Genomic DNA, 16628 nt, shown 5'->3' on the forward strand with positions numbered 1-16628 from the left:
GACTATCCCTAATCAAGCAGTGTCTTTCCAGATGCTCAGAAATCCTATCCTTCAGTACCCTTTCCATTACTTTGCCTACCACCGAAGTAAGACTAACTGGCCTGTAATTCCCAGGGTTATCCCTAGTTCCTTTTTTGAACAGGGGCACGACATTCGCCACTCTCCAATCCCCTGGTACCACCCCTGTTGACAGTGAGGACGAAAAGATCATTGCCAACGGCTCTGCAATTTCATCTCTTGCTTCCCATAGAATCCTTGGATATATCCCGTCAGGCCCGGGGGACTTGTCTATCCTCAAGTTTTTCAAAATGCCCAACACATCTTCCTTCCTGACAAGTATTTCCTCGAGCTTACCAATCTGTTTCACACTGTCCTCTCCAACAATATCGCCCCTCTCATTTGTAAATACAGAAGAAAAATACTCATTCAAGACCTCTCCTATCTCTTCAGACTCAATACACAATCTCCCGCTACTGTCCTTGATCGGACCTACCCTCGCTCTAGTCATTCTCATATTTCTCACATATGTGTAAAAGGCCTTGGGATTTTCCTTGATCCTACCTGCCAAAGATTGGTCATGCCCTCTCTTAGCTCTCCTAATCCCTTTCTTCAGTTCCCTCCTGGCTATCTTGTATCCCTCCAATGCCCTGTCTGAACCTTGTTTCCTCAGCCTTACATAAGTCACCTTTTTCCTCTTAACAAGACATCCAACCTCTCTTGTCAACCATGGTTCCCTCACTCGACCATCTCTTCCCTGCCTGACAGGGGCATACATATCAAGGACATGTAGTGTCTGTTCCTTGAACAAGTTCCACATTTCAATTGTGTCCTTCCCTGACAGAATTGTGGTCACTATCTCCAAAATGCTCCCCCACTAACAAATCTATCACTTGCCCTGGTTCATTACCCAGTACTAAATCCAATATTGCCCCTCCTCTGGTCGGACAATCTACATACTGTGTTAGAAAAGCTTCCTGGACACACTGCACAAACATCACCCCATCCAAACTATTTGATCTAAAGAGTTTCCACTCAATATTTGGGAAGTTAAAGTCGCCCATGACTACTACCCTATGACTTCTGCACCTTTCCAAAATCTGTTTCCCAATCTGTTCCTCCACATCTCTGTTACTCTTGGGGGGCCTATAGAAAACTCCTAACAAGGTGACTGCTCCTTTCCTATTTCTGACTTCAACCCATACTACCTCAATAGGTTGATACTCCTCGAACTGCCTTTCTGCAGCTGTTATGCTATCTCTAATTAATAATGCCACCCCCCCACCTCTTTTACCACCCTCCCTAATCTTATTGAAACATCTATAACCAGGGACCTCCAACAACCATTTCTGCCCTTCTTCTATCCAAGTTTCCGTGATGGCCACCACATCGTAGTCCCAAGTACCGATCCATGCCTTAAGTTCACCCACCTTATTCCTGATGCTTCTTGCGTTGAAGTATACACACTTCAACCCATCTCCGTGCCTGCAAATACTCTCCTTTGTCAGTGTTCCCTTCCCCACTGCCTCATTACATGCTTTGGCGTCCTGAATATCGGCTACCTTAGTTGCTGGACTACAAATCCAGTTCCCTTTCCCCTGCCAAATTAGTTTAAACCCTCCCGTAGAGTACTAGCAAACCTCCCTCCCAGGATATTGGTGCCCCTCTGGTTCAGATGCAACCCGTCCTGCTTGTACAGGTCCCACCTTCCCCAGAATGCGCTCCAATTATCCAAATACCTGAAGCCCTCCCTCCTACACCATTCCTGCAGCCACATGTTCAACTGCACTCTCTCCCTATTCCTAGCCTCGCTATCACGTGGCACCGGCAACAAACCAGAGATGACAACTCTGTCTGTCCTGGCTTTCAACTTCCAGCCTAACTCCCTAAACTTGTTTATTACCTCCACACCCCTTTTCCTACCTATGTCGTTGGTACCAATGTGCACCACGACTTCTGGCTGCTCCCCCTCCCCCTTAAGGATCCTGAAGACATGATCCGAGACATCCCTGGCCCTGGCACCCGGGAGGCAACATACCTTCCGGGAGTCTCGCTCGCGACCACAGAATCTCCTATCTATTCCCCTAACCATTGAATCTCCTACAACTATTGCTTTTCTATTCTCCCCCCTTCCCTTCTGAGACCCAGAGCCAGACTCCGTGCCAGAGACCTGACCGCTAGGGCCTTCCCCCGGTAGGTCATCCCCCCCCAACAGCATCCAAAACGGTATACTTGTTTTGAAGGGGAACAGCCACGAGGGATCCCTGCACTGTCTGCCTGTTTGTTTTTTTCCCCCTGACTGTAACCCAGCTATTCTTGTCCTGTACCTTGGGTGTGGTTACCTCCCTGTAACTCTTCTCAATCACCCCCTCTGCCTCCCGGATGATCCGAAGTTCATCCAGCTTCAGCTCCAGTTCCCTAACACGGTCTTTGAGGAGCTGAAGTTGGGTGCACTTCCCGCAGGTATAGTCAGTGGGGACACCGGTGGTATCCCTCACCACCCACATCCTACAGGAGGAGCATGTAACTGGCCTAGCCTCCATCCCCTCTTACCTTAAAGAATATAGCTGCTGTGTGGACTAACTAGATCTCCGCCCTCCGACTCTGCTCCCAGTCAGCTACACTTCCTGTAAACTCCTGGCTCTCTTCGCACTCTTTGCGGAAATGTCGGAAACAAAATGAATGGAGCACCTTACTCCCTCCTCACCTAACTCCCTCGGTCACCAAACTCTCACTATCGCACTCAAAACGCACCAAATTCAGCACTCCCTCGGTCACCAAACTCTCACTATCGCACTCAAAACGCACCAAATTCAGCACTCAGTGCAAACCTGAGACACTTAGTTCCTGACCCTCCTTCTAATGGGAAGAGTTTATCCCTATTTACAATTTACGCATTGGAGAGAGTGCAGAAGAGATTTACAAGAATGGTCCCAGGGTCGAGCATCTCCGTTATGAAGATAGATTGGGCAGGTTGGAGCTGTGTTCCTTGGAGAGAAGAAGGCTAAGATGAAGATTTGATAGAGATGCTCAAAATCATGAGGGGACTGGACAGAGTAGACTGAGGGTTCACAGATTTAAAGTGATTAGCAAAAGAAGCAAATGTGAGAAAAACTTTTTCACTCAACAAGTTTTCGGATCTGGAATGCGCTGCCTTGAAGCGTGGCGGAGGCGGGTTCAATGGAGGCATTTAAGAGGGCGTTAGATTATTACTTGAATAGAAACCATGAGCAGGGGTATGGGGAAAAGGCAGGGGAGCGGCGTTAAACCACATTACTCATTTTGCGAATTGGTGCAGATATGGTGGGCCAAATGGCCTCCTGAGCAGTAACAATTCTGTGATACCACAGCCCCCCCATAATTTTGAACACCTCTATTAAATCTTCCCTTAAACTACTCTATGTGACAGGTGAACCCCAGTTCTCTAACCTCTCCACGTAACTAACCATACCCCCTCCAAAGCCTTGGCAACTTTCCTAAACTGTGCTGCTCAGAATTGGCTGCAACTTCCCAGGTTAGATCAAACTAGTTATTGATAAAGAATAAGCATAACTTATTTGCTTTTGTCCTCTTTGCCTTCATTTGCAAATCCAAAGATCACATTTTTAGAAAAAAAATAGCTTTCTCAACTTGTCACCCCACATTTGAAGATTTGTGGACACACAACGCCAGGGCCCTCTGCTACTCCATTCCCTTTAAAGTTGTAGAATTTGTTTTTATTGATTAAATTGATTTTACACCCCATGGAACAACAAACCGTGCCCTGCTGCTGAAAACTGCTACCTCGTCGTTCACACAGGAAAGAATTGAAAATAGAATTCACTTTAACTCCAGGGGGAAATTCCTGCAAAATTACTCATTGACATCCTTGCAGATCATAGTAGATCATTTGTTTTTTTTCCTACATTGAACCCCCGTCCTCTTGGTAAGGCTGCTGGCACTGACCTTTGCTGCCACCATATCTCAGGCAGGATTAATGACCTTGCTTGAGGGTCTCCTGCCAGCCCATGGGTAAATTATGGCCCGCTTCTCCTCCACGACATCCAGAAATCGAGTGAAGGACCCTCTCTGAAAATCTGGCAGCTAGTCTTCTAGCTACCATCCCCCTGGCTTGAATGAGTTTAAGGGCTGTGGAGCTGTTTAAATGCAGCGCCCCCTTGATTGAAGTGCTCAGATGACCCCTGGGGCAGACCAATCAGCCGCATTGTGCCCCAGGCGTGGCATTTTTCACATGAGGAAAGTTTTGTTCTAGAAGTGCCTAAAGATTGCGATCTGCATCACGCCTCCTGGGGCCTGCGGGATTTGCACCGATATTCTTGCCAAAAATGACACTTGGCCATTCTTTTGGAAAATACCGCCTGTACAATCTGACTGCCACAACCACCATTCCGGAAAGGAATACTGAGTTTCCAAAATGTTTTTATGTTCACCTGACAATATTCAAAGAGGCACCGAGGCAGCTAATTACCAAACTTTAACATTTGAAACCAGCCCCGAATGTGGGCCCACGTTCTGAAGCTACGACCACCTGCTGATTGCACATTTCCTCACCTGCCTCTTATGCCATCACTGCTTCTGTTCTATTCCTTGCAGTGTTCCCCTGACAACGGCCATAGCAACCCACAGCCAACAAAGACACATAGACGAAGATGCTAAAGTATCACAGCAAGATTCACCCCCCAAAACACAGGGAATCACAGTATATTGGCAAAAGGCTTACGAGATACATGTCCGGACCCGATGACCAAACTGAGACGATAAACCTCATAAGCATTTGCTTATGTAGTAAGTGAATCACTGAAAAAATATTTGCAACTCGTGTATTGGCGACCATGGCAATTGGCCACATTTATTGCCCATCCCTAGTTGCCCTAACTCAAAAGAATACTTTAATTGACAGTCAACCATTTTGTGTGGGACTGGGGTTAGCATTTGATGGTATGTTCAAAACAAATCAATATGAAACCTTTCCTTAGCTGGTTTTGGCAGTTGATGAATACCTCATACCATTCTGTCTGTGAACAGAGTGGGTGGCACAAGCATTCAGTCAAGCCCAGTAAAGGCTAAAGCATTGATCTTCAAAGAAAGAATTTGTATTTCACAGAATTGTTGCGGTGCAGAAGCAGGCCATTTGGCCCATCGTGTCTCCACTGGCTCTCCAAACACTTAGTGCCGTTTCCCTGCCTTTTTCCTGTACCCCTGCACATCGTTTCTATTCAAGAGATCATCTAATCCCCTCTTGCATGCCTCAATTGAACCTGCCTTCACCACACGTCTGGGCAGTGCGAACCAGACCCACACTCGCTGTAGAAAATAAATTCTCAAATCACATTTGCTTCTCTTGCAAATCATTTAAAAACTGTGCCCGTTTGTTCTTGATCCTTTTACGAGCAGGAACAATTTCTCCTGCCTACTCTGTGCAGCCTCCTCATGACTTTGAACATCTCTATCAAATCTCCTCTCAGCCTTCTTTTCTCAGTAAGAAGTCTTACAGCACCAGGTTGAAGTCCAACAGGTTTGTTTCGAATCACTAGCTTTCCGAGCACAGCTCCTTCCTCAGGTGATGAAGAGGTGGTTCCAGAAACACATATATAGACAAAGTCAATGATGCAAGACGATACTTTGATTGCGAAACTTTGCTGGTAATTAAGTCTTTACAGGTCCAGGCGGAGAAACAGGAGAGAGGGACAATGACAGGTTAAAGATGTGTGAATTGTCTCAAGCCAGGACAGTTGGTAGGATTTCTCAAGCCCAGGCCAGATGGTGGGGAGTAAATGTAATGCGACATGAATCCAAGGTCCCGGTTGAGGCCGTACTCATGTGTGCAGAACTTGCCTATAGGTTTCTGTTTGGTGATTCTGCGTTGTCGCGCGCCCTGAAGGCCGCCTTGGAGAACATTTACCCGAAGATCAGAGGCTGAATGCCCTTGACTGCTGAAGTGTTCCCCAACTGGAAGGGAACATTCCTGCCTGGCGATCGTCACGCGATGTCCGTTCATCCGTTGTCGCAGTGTCTGCATGATCTCGCCAATGTACCACGCTTCGGGACGTCCTTTCCTGCAGGGTATGAGGTAAACAATGTTGGCCTAGTCGCACGAGTATGTACCACGTACCTGGTGGGTGGTGTTCTCATGTGTAATGGTGGTACCCATGTCGATGATCTGGCACGTCTTGCAGAGATTGCCATGGCAGGGTTGTGTGGTGTCGAGGTCGCTGTTCTGAAGGCTGGGTAGTTTGCTGCAAACAATGGTCTGTTTGAGGTTGTGCAGTTGTTTGAAGGCAAGTAGTGGGGGGGTGGAGATGACTGTGGCAAGATGTTCGTCTTCATCGATAATGTGTTGAAGGCTGCGACAAAGATGTCGTAGTTTCTCCACTCCGGGGAAGTACTGGGCGACGAAGGGTATTCTGTCGGTTGTGTCCCATGTTTGTCTTCTAAGGGGGTTGGTGTGTTTTTTTGCTGTGGCGCGTTGGAACTGTCAATCGATGAGTCGAGCGCTATATCCCGTTCGTATGAGGGCATCTTTCAGCGTCTGTAGATGTCTGTTACGCTCCTCCTCGTCTGAGCAGATCCTGTTTATACAGAGGGCGTGTCCATAGGGGATGGCTTCTTTAATGTGTTTAGGGTGGAAGCTGGAGAAGTGGAGCATCGTGAGGTTATCCGTGGGTTTGCGGTAAAGCAAAGTGCTGAGGTGACCGTCCTTGATGGAGATGAATGTGACCAAGAATTTAACCGATTCTGGAGAGTAGTCCATGGTGAGTCTGATGGTGGGATGAAACTTATTGATGTCATTGTGTAGTCGTTTCAGCGATTCTTCGCCGTGGTTCCAAAGGAAAAAAATGTCATCGATGTATCTGGTGTATAATGTGGGTTGAAGGTCCTGTGCAGTGAGTAGGTCTTGTTCAAACTTGTGCATGAAGATGTTGGCGTATTGGGGTGCGAATCTGGTCCCCATGGCTGTTCCGTGCGTCTGGATGAAGAACTTGTTGTCGAAGGTGAAGATGTTGTGATCCAGAATGAAGCGGATGAGTTGCAGAATAACGTCTGGAGATTGGCAGTTGCCGGTGTTGAGTACTGAGGCTGTTGCAGCAATGCCGTCGTCATGGGGGATGCTGGTGTAGAGTGCCGAGACGTCCATTGTGACGAGGAATATTCCTGGTTCAACTGGTCCATGGGTGCTGAGTTTCTGTAAGAAGTCCGTTGTATTGCGACAGAAGTTGGGCGTTTCTGGTACGATGGGTTTCAAGATGCCCTCGATGTAGCCAGAGAGGTTCTCACACAAGGTCCCATTGCTGATATGATAGGACGGCCTGGTGTGTTGGCCTTGTGTATTTTTAGGAGGCAGTAGAGATCTCCAACGCTGGGTGTAAGTGGGATGAGAGCACGTAGGGTGCTCTAAACGTCTGGATGCAAGGTCGTGACAGTCTGTTGATTGCCGAGTGTGTTCCTTGGTCGGATCTGCGGGTAACTGTAGTGTTCCTGGTTGTGGGGTTGTCGGTACACCTCTTTGCAGTAGTCCGTTCTGTTCAGTATGATGGTGGCCCCTCCTTTGTTTGCTGTTTTGATGACGATGTTGCGGTTGGTCTTGAGAGCGTGGATGGCGTTACAATGTGCTTGGGTGACGTTTTGGGCAGTCTTGTGAATGCGACTGATGAATCTGGCATTGATGCGACTCCTGATGGCTTGAGCATCCATGACGAGCCTAGGGCAGCGGCCTTCCGGAGGGGTCCACTTCAACACTTTCCTCTTCGGTTACCGCACCGCAGATCTCTCGGTCTGCTGTTCCGGTTCATTGATTGTCTCATTGGGTTCGCTGTCGGCCTCTTGGGGTCTGTGGAATCTGCTATGGCAATCTCTGCAAGACATGCCAGCTCATCGACATGCGGACCACCATTACACGTGAGAACACCACCCACCAGGTACGCGGTACATACTTGTGCGACTCGGCCAACGTTGTCTACCTCATACGTTGCAGGAAAGGATGTCCCGAAGCGTGGTACATTGGCGAGACTATGCAGACGCTGCGACAACGGATGAACAGACATCGCGCGACAATCGCCAGGCAGGAATGTTCCCTTCCAGTCAGGGAACTCTTCAGCAGTCAAGGGCATTCAGCCGTTGACCTTCGGATAAGCGTTCCCCAAAGGTGGCCTGAGGACCAACTGTCCTGGCTTGAGACAGTTCACACCTCTTTAACCTGTCATTATTCCTCTCTCCAGTTGCTCCATCTGGACCTGTAAAGACTTAATTACCTGCAAAGACTCACATTCAAAGTATCGTCTTGCGTCATTGACTTTGTCTATATATATATACATATATGTTTCTGGAACCCACCTCTTCATTTGCCTGAGGAAGGAGCTGTGCTCCGAAAGCTAGTGATTCAAAACAAACCTGTTGGACTTTAACTTGGTGTTGTAAGACTTCTTACTGTTCCCAGTCCAACGCCGGCATCTCAACATCATGGCCTTCTTTTTTCCGAGGAGAACAATCCCAATCTCTCCAATCTATCCTGATAACTGAAGCTTCTCACCCCTGAAACCATTCTTGTGAACCCCTTCTGCACTCTCGCCAATGCATTCACATATTTCCTACAGTGTGTCACCCAGAACTGTACACAATATTCCAGCTGAGGTCCAGCTAGAGTCTTGTATAAGTTCAGCATAACCTCCTTGCTCTTGTACTCTATGCTCCTATTTGTTGATAACTTCCATGACCACAGGAGGCCAAAGAGTGTTTCACAGTCAATGAGTAATTTGGGTTGTACTCAGTATTATAATACAGGGAACCTAGAAGCCAATTTGCACACAGTAAGATCGTACAAACATCAGTAAGATAAATCACCAGACAATTTGTGTTTTGTGATATCGTTTGGGGCTGTGAAGTTGAGATGGTCAGAAACAGCCTTCATTTAATATCATATAAAAACAGAAATGCACAATGTCATCCACTGTGATCGGAAAATGTGGCAAGTTGACCATTCTGTACCATTATATGTAAACAGGTTGTACTGGTTGAGCTAAATCCGTTGTATGTACTGTCTGTGTACTGTCTGCAATGTAGCAGTTCACTGACTTGTACCTAATTTCAGCAAATATTTTCAAAGCTGGCTTTTGCAAAGTTTCAAGGATGCATATACACAAGGAACAAATAGATCAAGCACAGATCACAACGGGATCCTATTACGCCTTATGTTATATTATCTTATACTGGTTAATATGGCACACCCGTGAGACACTCGGACCATTTACAACAGTGACCAAGGGTGCCTGAGAGGATGTCTAAGGAATGGTATCTCATACACAGAAATCAGGTGACTTAAATCAAAATCTTCATACGCTGTTCCCCACCTACTATAACCCTACAGGAGGCCGAGGGATCTGCAATCTCAGAGTCCCTGTGGTCTCACTTGAGTATGATTTACCCAGATGAGGAGGGCAGGGCTACCCCCTTTTTTCCCAAGGACTACTGGAACACAAATACTCCGGCCTGTATGTGGGCCAGGCATGGGAGACCCTTCGAGGAGTAGGAGGTGTAAATAGTAAGGAGAATAACTTGAAATTTGTCAACAGTCATTGCTTCCAGTGGTCGCTTGCCTGAGACTTTACACCACCATTGATTCACTGAGCCCTAAAGAGGGGCTCACTTGCTTTTTCCAGTTATGACAAAGACATTTTTCCCAAAATATTAACTCCTTTCGATTGCATAGCATATTTGGCTGTCCCAGCTACCCCGCCCCCAATTCTAAATTCTTAGGTTATTTGTGGCCTTACCCTGTAATTTAAACCTGGCATCTTCCACAGTACCCTAAATCCAGTTAGACTTTATTAATTCTCTTGCTATGGAATTCAGAAATACAAGTGCGGACATTTGATACTTAGTGGCATAACTTGTTATCGGATCCCTGGCATTTCGGTCACTGAATGCACCTGAGCTGAAGCATTGCTGCAGAACAGCACTGAGCTATTGCCACGATTCCTGACTGGCTCTCAGTGCCACCTTCTATCTGATTCATACAAGAACGCAGCATCATTCTGCTGGTTACTTCTTTGCAACCCAGAGGCCTGCTGGTTTCTTGATCACAAACACAATGTTTGTCCGAGTGTGATAGCTGGATAGCAGCTTGACTCATTTTCAGTAGTTTCTGGGGCAGTACTAACGACGAACTGTGACACTGAATAATGGAAGGCATGTCATTAATATACATGCTGTTGAAATGGGTGTGAGTATTTTCTCATGATCCAAGCTATCTGTTGCAGTATACATGTCTCTGGACATATTATTCATAACTTAAGTGTATGGCTTCAAAAAGACTGAAATATCAGAGTTTCAAACAGTCATAGGTCAACCCACCCACTTTTTAAAAAAATCAATACGCCACACATTTCTATCATCTGCGAAGCAGACGAACAATGTGAAATATATCGAACCTAAATACTGCAGACGCTGGGCATCTGAAAGTATTGGAAACACTCAGCAGGTCAGGCAGCTTCTTCAGACAGAGAAACAGAGTCAAAAGTTTTGGGTCGATAGCTTTCATCAGATCTGCAAGCCATTAAGAGATGAAGAACTTTTGAGCAAATAATGGAAGAGAGGCAGGGAAGAGGAAGTGGGCGGATGAGAACAGGGAGAGGTTTGTGCAAGTTGCAAAATATATTTGCCATCCTGTTACCCTAACCTCTAACGTGAGCTAGTCCCTCCTGGTTCAACACGAGGAAAAACACCAGTTCCTTAAAGGGAAGTCAGGAGGAGGTAAAAGTCTCTTTTTTATTCTTTCATGGTATGTGGAAATATTAGCAAGGCATTTGTTGTCCGTCCTTAATTGCCCTTGAACTAAGTGGCTTGCTCAGCCATTTCAGAGGGCAGTTAAGAGTCAATCGCATGGGGTGGCATGGTGGTACTGCTGCCTCACAGGCCAGGGACCCTGGTTCAATTTTGGCCTTGGGTGACTGTGTTGATTTTGCACTTTCTCCTTGTATCTGCGTGGGTTTCCTCTGGGTGCTCTGGTTTCCTCCCACGGTCCTAAGATATGCATGTCAGGCTTGGTGTCCCTAGATGGGGTTACGGAGTTTGGACGGTGGAGTGGCCTAGGTAGGGTGCTCTTTCAGCGGGTTGGTGCAGACCTCATGGGCCGATTGGACACCTGCACTGTAGGAATTCTATGCTTCAATGCCTGTGGATCTTGAGTCATTTGTAGCCCAGACGGGAATAATGATGGCAGATTTCTTTCCCGAAAGAGACATTAGTGAACCAGATGGATTTTATGACAATCATGGCCACGGTCACTGCGACTGGCTTTCAGTTCCAGATATTATTAATTGAATTCAAATTCCACTGGTTGACATGGTGGGAATTGAACCCACAGGTGGTCTTTTCCAGCCCCGCCACTGGTGAGCATTGCTGCTGGAGGAATGAGCTACCCTCGAAGATGACCGCCAATGCCGCTGCTGTAAAATCCAGCCCCATGTTTCCAGGGCATTGTTTGGGCCTCTGGGTTGCTAGTCTGTTAATATTATCACTACACCGCCCATTAAACACATGGAGCATATACTTACCCAGTATTAGGAATCATGGCAAAGCTAAGCATGAGGATAAATGGATTTTTTAAAAAGCAACGTGAGAAAAGGAAAAGAAAACCCTCATGCCATTAATTTACAAGTGCGAAAGGAGTAATGTGTAAAAAGTCATCAGAAATGCATGAAAAGGGACGGCAAGGTGGCACAGTGGTTAGCACTGCTGCCTCACGGCGCTGAGGATCCAGGTTCAATCCCGGCCCAGGGTCACTGTCCGTGTGGAGGTTGCACATTCTCCCCGCGTATGCATGGATCACACCCCCACAATGCAAAAGATGTGCAGGTTAGGTGAATTGGCCATCAAAATTGACCCTTAATTGGAAAATTTGCAAGTGGCCTATGTCTAAGGTTATGCCTCCATATTAACTAGGCTCCCAGGGCAGCACGGTGGTGCAGTGGTTAGCACTGCCATCTCATGGCGACGAGGTCCCAGTCCTCGTGTTTGTGTGGGTTTCGCCCCCACAACCCAAAGATGTGCAGGGTACCAGCCTCCACGAACAGGCGCCAGAATGTGGCGACTAGGGTCTTTTCACAGTAACTTCATTGAAGCCTACTGGTGACAATAAGCGATTTTCATTTTTCATTCATTTCATTTCATTTCATTTCAAAAAAAGAATTGGATACTTAAAATTTATTTAAAATGTTTTTTAAAAAAAGAAATGCATGAAAAGAGAGCTCAAATGTGTCTGAAAAACAAATTCTAAATACCGTAACAACTCTTCCTGTACAGCAACAGTAAGAAGGTAGTCAAAGAGGTAAAAATCCTAAAAGGATCCTAGCTGGCCTAAAACTAAGGCTGCAGATGAAATTATTAATATATTCAGTTATTGCTACATTTAATTACTCACAGAACAGACTCATTTTTTTGTTAATTACAGGGAATACTAATAGTGTTAACAATTTTGAAATTAGTTTTTTGGGGATCTAAAGAAAATAGTTCACAAAAGACAATTCGAGGATAGATGATTCTTACGCAGATACTAAGAGAGACAAAGGGTTGAGATTTGTGAGGTACTTTCCTCGGAAGGAAAACGTTTGAGAGAAATAATTCACCCTGGTGGGCAGTCGAGTTTTTTTCTTTTTCTAAAATAAATTTAGAGCACCCAATTATTTTTATTTTTTTTCAAATTAAGGGGCAATTTAACGTGTTCAATCCACCTACCCTGCACATCTTTGGGTTGCGGGGGCGAAACCCACACAAACACGAGGAGAATGTGCAAACTCCATACGGACTGGGACCTCGTCGCCATGAGGTGGCAGTGCTAACCACTGCGCCACCGTGCTGCCCTGGGAGCCTAGTTAATATGGAGGCATAACCTTGGATATAGGCCACTTGCAAATTATGTCAGAAGGGAGCGACCTGATCGAGGTGTACAAGATTATAAGCGGCATGGGCAGAGTGGAGCAGCTGTTCCCCTAACATGTCTTCACCCAAAGGAGGTGGAAATATCGAGCTTCCCTTCCTTGATAGTTGTTGGGCTGAGGCCATTTGAAAATTTCAAAATAGAGATTGGAAAGGTTTTTTTTTTCAAGGTGTGACAAACCAAGACAGTCAATAGATGCAATTAAGAGACAGATCAGCTGTGATCCAACGGAATGACAGTCCAGGCTTGTGGGGCTGAATGGACTCCCCTTGTTTCTATAATCCTGGATTAGGAAAAGTTATCTTTGGGACAGCCTATTTGATAATCCCGTGAGAAGCAAGCATCAGATACTCACATTAATATCGATGAGGAAGACCATTCAGCCAATCTTAGCTCATTTATCCAGAAAGAACCTTTAATCTTTGTTTTATAAATGGTTCCAATGGGTGAGATCTACCAGTCAGGTTGCATCCGAAAGGCAACATGACCAGTAGATGCCAGGTGATCCCTCTTCCGGATCTACCCAGCTCACCACACCTCGCAAAATGTATTGGGATCTTGCGAGACATCGCAATGTGGGCGGGATCACTTCTTAGCAAATCTGCATACGAGAGTGAGACAGTTAGTCCCATTCTAATATGCGTTCATGATCGAACCAAGGCGTGGGATATAACCCCCTGACATTGGAGATCTCAGGCGAGCGCCGTTCAGTGCTGGTCTCCATAAATGGGGAGCAGATGGAACGGCACTCAACGCGGGTATCCCAGGGGATCAGAGCCCCCAGGTGCTTGCCCACTGGGCAGGGTGGCACCCTGGCACTGCTGGTGCCACTGGGCACCTTGACACTGTCAACATGGCACACTTGCAGTGCCAGCCTGGCACCTTGGCAATACCACCTGTGTGCCAGTCTGGCACTGCCAGGGTGCCAGGTTGGCATTTTTACTGCGCTGCAGATTGGACCCGGGGGTGCCATGTGTGGGTACAGGGAGGCGCTGGGAGCCTGAGAACTCCTTATTGCTATGATATGCAGACATGCAGATAATGATACACAGACAGGCAGCTAATGAACACAGGGAACAGGACATGACCAATGAGCAGGCAGGACACTCGGGTGGTATCTCACTACAAAAGGCACGAAGCACTCACACTCCACCTCTTTCCACTGATGAACATCTACAGAGTGAGTCAGGGTGTATGTACAGTATCACACCTCCAGCACGTGGCTAAGAGCTAGTCTGGTTCAGTCAGACAGAGTGACCGCACTTAGATTAGCAGAGAGTCGAACTCATAGAGAACTGTGCTAACTGTGCTACTGGTTCAATAAATCAGATTGAACTAACTTCAAGGTCTGGAGTATCCTTTGGTTAAAGCTGCATCCAGTTGCAGCCTGTGTTATCCCAGAGTACATAACACTTATCAGTGGGTTATGTCTTAGGGGAGGTCGGGGGTTACGTTGAGGGGTCGAGAGTTCGGGACGGCATTTAAACTGTGTCCCAATCTCTCCCTGCACTAAGTTCTGGCAAGCGGAGCTCCTCATTGCAGAAACATGGACTACGTGTGGCCTTGGCTGCGTGTTCCCCACTGAGGCCCCAAAGAATGGCCATTCAGTAGCGTGATCACTTGGCTGATTTTGAGTGCCACGGACTCTGTTACCATTCGGGTAGATCATGCCCAGCGATTTTGTTTCTCCACCTCCTCTGCTGAAGTTCATTGCATATGTAGGTCATTCTGTGAAAAGAAGCTGCGGACAGGACATTCTGGCCCTACTCTCTGGCGGGATCTCATTGTCCTGCCGAAGGCGACACCCCGTGGTGGGACGGAAGAGCCACGCAAAATTCCAGAGACATCATCACAAAACACGTCGCAGGATGGGCTGGAAAATCCGGCCCTTTAAATTTGAAAAGGTTTGAGGAAATCATTCCCATATTGTCATCTGTGACAAATGTTGGGCTTGATAAGATGCTAACATTTTTTATTTGCCTTTCGTGAGTTTGAACCACTTTCTTCTTGTCCTATTCCCAGTTTAATTTGTGTAATTTTTCAATCTATTCTTTCCCGGGAATGTTTTATTCGGGATTTTCCACACGTGTTTCGCGGTAGAGGAGGCGGTCCGCCGATGGCAGGATCTTTTGATCCCGCCACTGTCAATGGGGTTTGCCATTCGATGTTCACCCTGTCACCGGGACACACATGGCGGGGGTTCTCCGTTGGCGGGATCGGCCCTTGTATCTATTTAAGATCACTTCTTGGTCATCTGCTTTCAAAGTTGAAAAACCCCAAACTTCACCTGACTCTCCATGTAACGCATTCCACAAATGCTAGGGATCAGCTTGTGGCTCTTCTCTGAACCATTTCCAATCTTCCTTTCACTTGGCGACCAGGAATGGACCCATGCACCTGGCGCTTGGTCTGATCCAAGCACTCTTGTTACAACTCCTGTAGAGACTATTAACTTCTGCTAACATGCCCGTGGGTTTCCCGGCAGTATGGGGTGCGTTCAACGGGAATTCCCGTTGTCAGTGGCAGAGAAGCCCGCTGCCAGCAAATGCCCTGTCACCGAGAAACGCGCAGCTGGGACGCCGGAGATTCCCGCTCCGGCATTACATTATGCTCCCACAGAAATGTAGTCTTGTGTTTAAAGTTCCGAGCTCCTCCTGGCCTCAACAGAACATCCTGCTCCTCAAAGGGGAATGTTCAAGCGTCTTTTGAGCATAATTGAATGGACTTCCAACAGCAAGTCACCCTCAGTTGACTCCCTGGTCTTGAACTATCCACAAACCTTGGGCGTCATTCTCCGACCCCCCAGAGGGTCGGAGAATGGCCGTTGGCCGCCGTGAATCCCGCCCCCGCCGGTTGCCGAAGTCTCCGAAGGGAGAAAAGTCGGCGGGGCGTTAATGTCGCCGCTGCCGCGGAGAATGTCACGGGTCTGCGCAAGGCAGCCGATTTTCGGCCTGCCGATATTCTCCCTTCCGGATGGGCCGAAGTCCCGTCGACGTGATGACCGTTCACGTCGACGTAAATTAAACCTCCTTTTCATCGGCGTGACCCGGTGCTCCAGGCTCACGCCGACCAGCGTGGAGGTGAGTGACGGCCTGGGGGGTTGGCTCTGGGCAGGCAATGGCGTGGCCGCAGTCTGATTGCGTGAGGAGAGGTGTGTCTCGGGTTGTGTGTGTGTGTGTGGGGTGGGGGTGTGGTTAGAGTAGGCTGGGCTCCGGGGGAGTGCCGGGAGGGAGTCCGTGCCGGGGAGGTGGATGGGGGGTCCGTGCCGGGGCGGAGGTTGGGGGGGGGGTCCGTGCCGTGCCGTGCCGGGGTGGAGGTTGGGGGGGGGGGGTCCATGCTGGGGTGAGGTTGGGGGGGGGGGGTTCCGTGCCGTGCCGGGGTGAGGTTGGGGGGGGGTCCGTGCTGGGGTGGAGGTGGGGGGGGGGGTCCGTGCTGGGTTGGGGGGGGGGGTCCGTGCTGGGGTGGAGGTTCGGGGGGTGTCCGTGCCGTGCCGTGCCGTGGTGAGGTTGGGGGGGGGTCCGTGCTGGGGTGGAGGTTGGGGGGGGGGTCCGTGCTGGGGTGGAGGTTGGGGGGGGGGGTCCGTGCCGGGGTGGAGGTTTGGGGGGGGTCCGTGCAGTGCCGTGCCGGGGTGAGGTTGGGGGGGGGGGGTCCGTGCTGGGGTGGAGGTTGGGGGGGGGTCCGTGCTGGGCCGGGGTGAGGT

The 16628-nt window shown here is 48.2% G+C and overlaps 1 protein-coding gene and 1 long non-coding RNA gene across 3 annotated transcripts in view; one reads left to right on the forward strand and one right to left on the reverse strand.

Moving 5' to 3' along the window:
• LOC140407861 (uncharacterized) overlaps positions 1-4647 on the reverse strand; it is a 72634-nt gene extending 67987 nt beyond the window's left edge. For both annotated transcript variants that reach the window (XR_011939848.1, XR_011939847.1), the window contains exon 1: positions 4549-4647. This is a non-coding gene — a long non-coding RNA (uncharacterized lncRNA). The remainder of the gene's footprint in view (positions 1-4548) is intronic.
• Positions 1-16628, forward strand: part of rab15 (RAB15, member RAS oncogene family) — a 239169-nt gene that overhangs the window by 114255 nt on the left and 108286 nt on the right. The gene's annotated exons all lie outside the window — the stretch shown is intronic.

This window comes from Scyliorhinus torazame, chromosome 2, assembly GCF_047496885.1.
Source record: "Scyliorhinus torazame isolate Kashiwa2021f chromosome 2, sScyTor2.1, whole genome shotgun sequence".
NCBI lineage: Eukaryota > Metazoa > Chordata > Chondrichthyes > Carcharhiniformes > Scyliorhinidae > Scyliorhinus > Scyliorhinus torazame.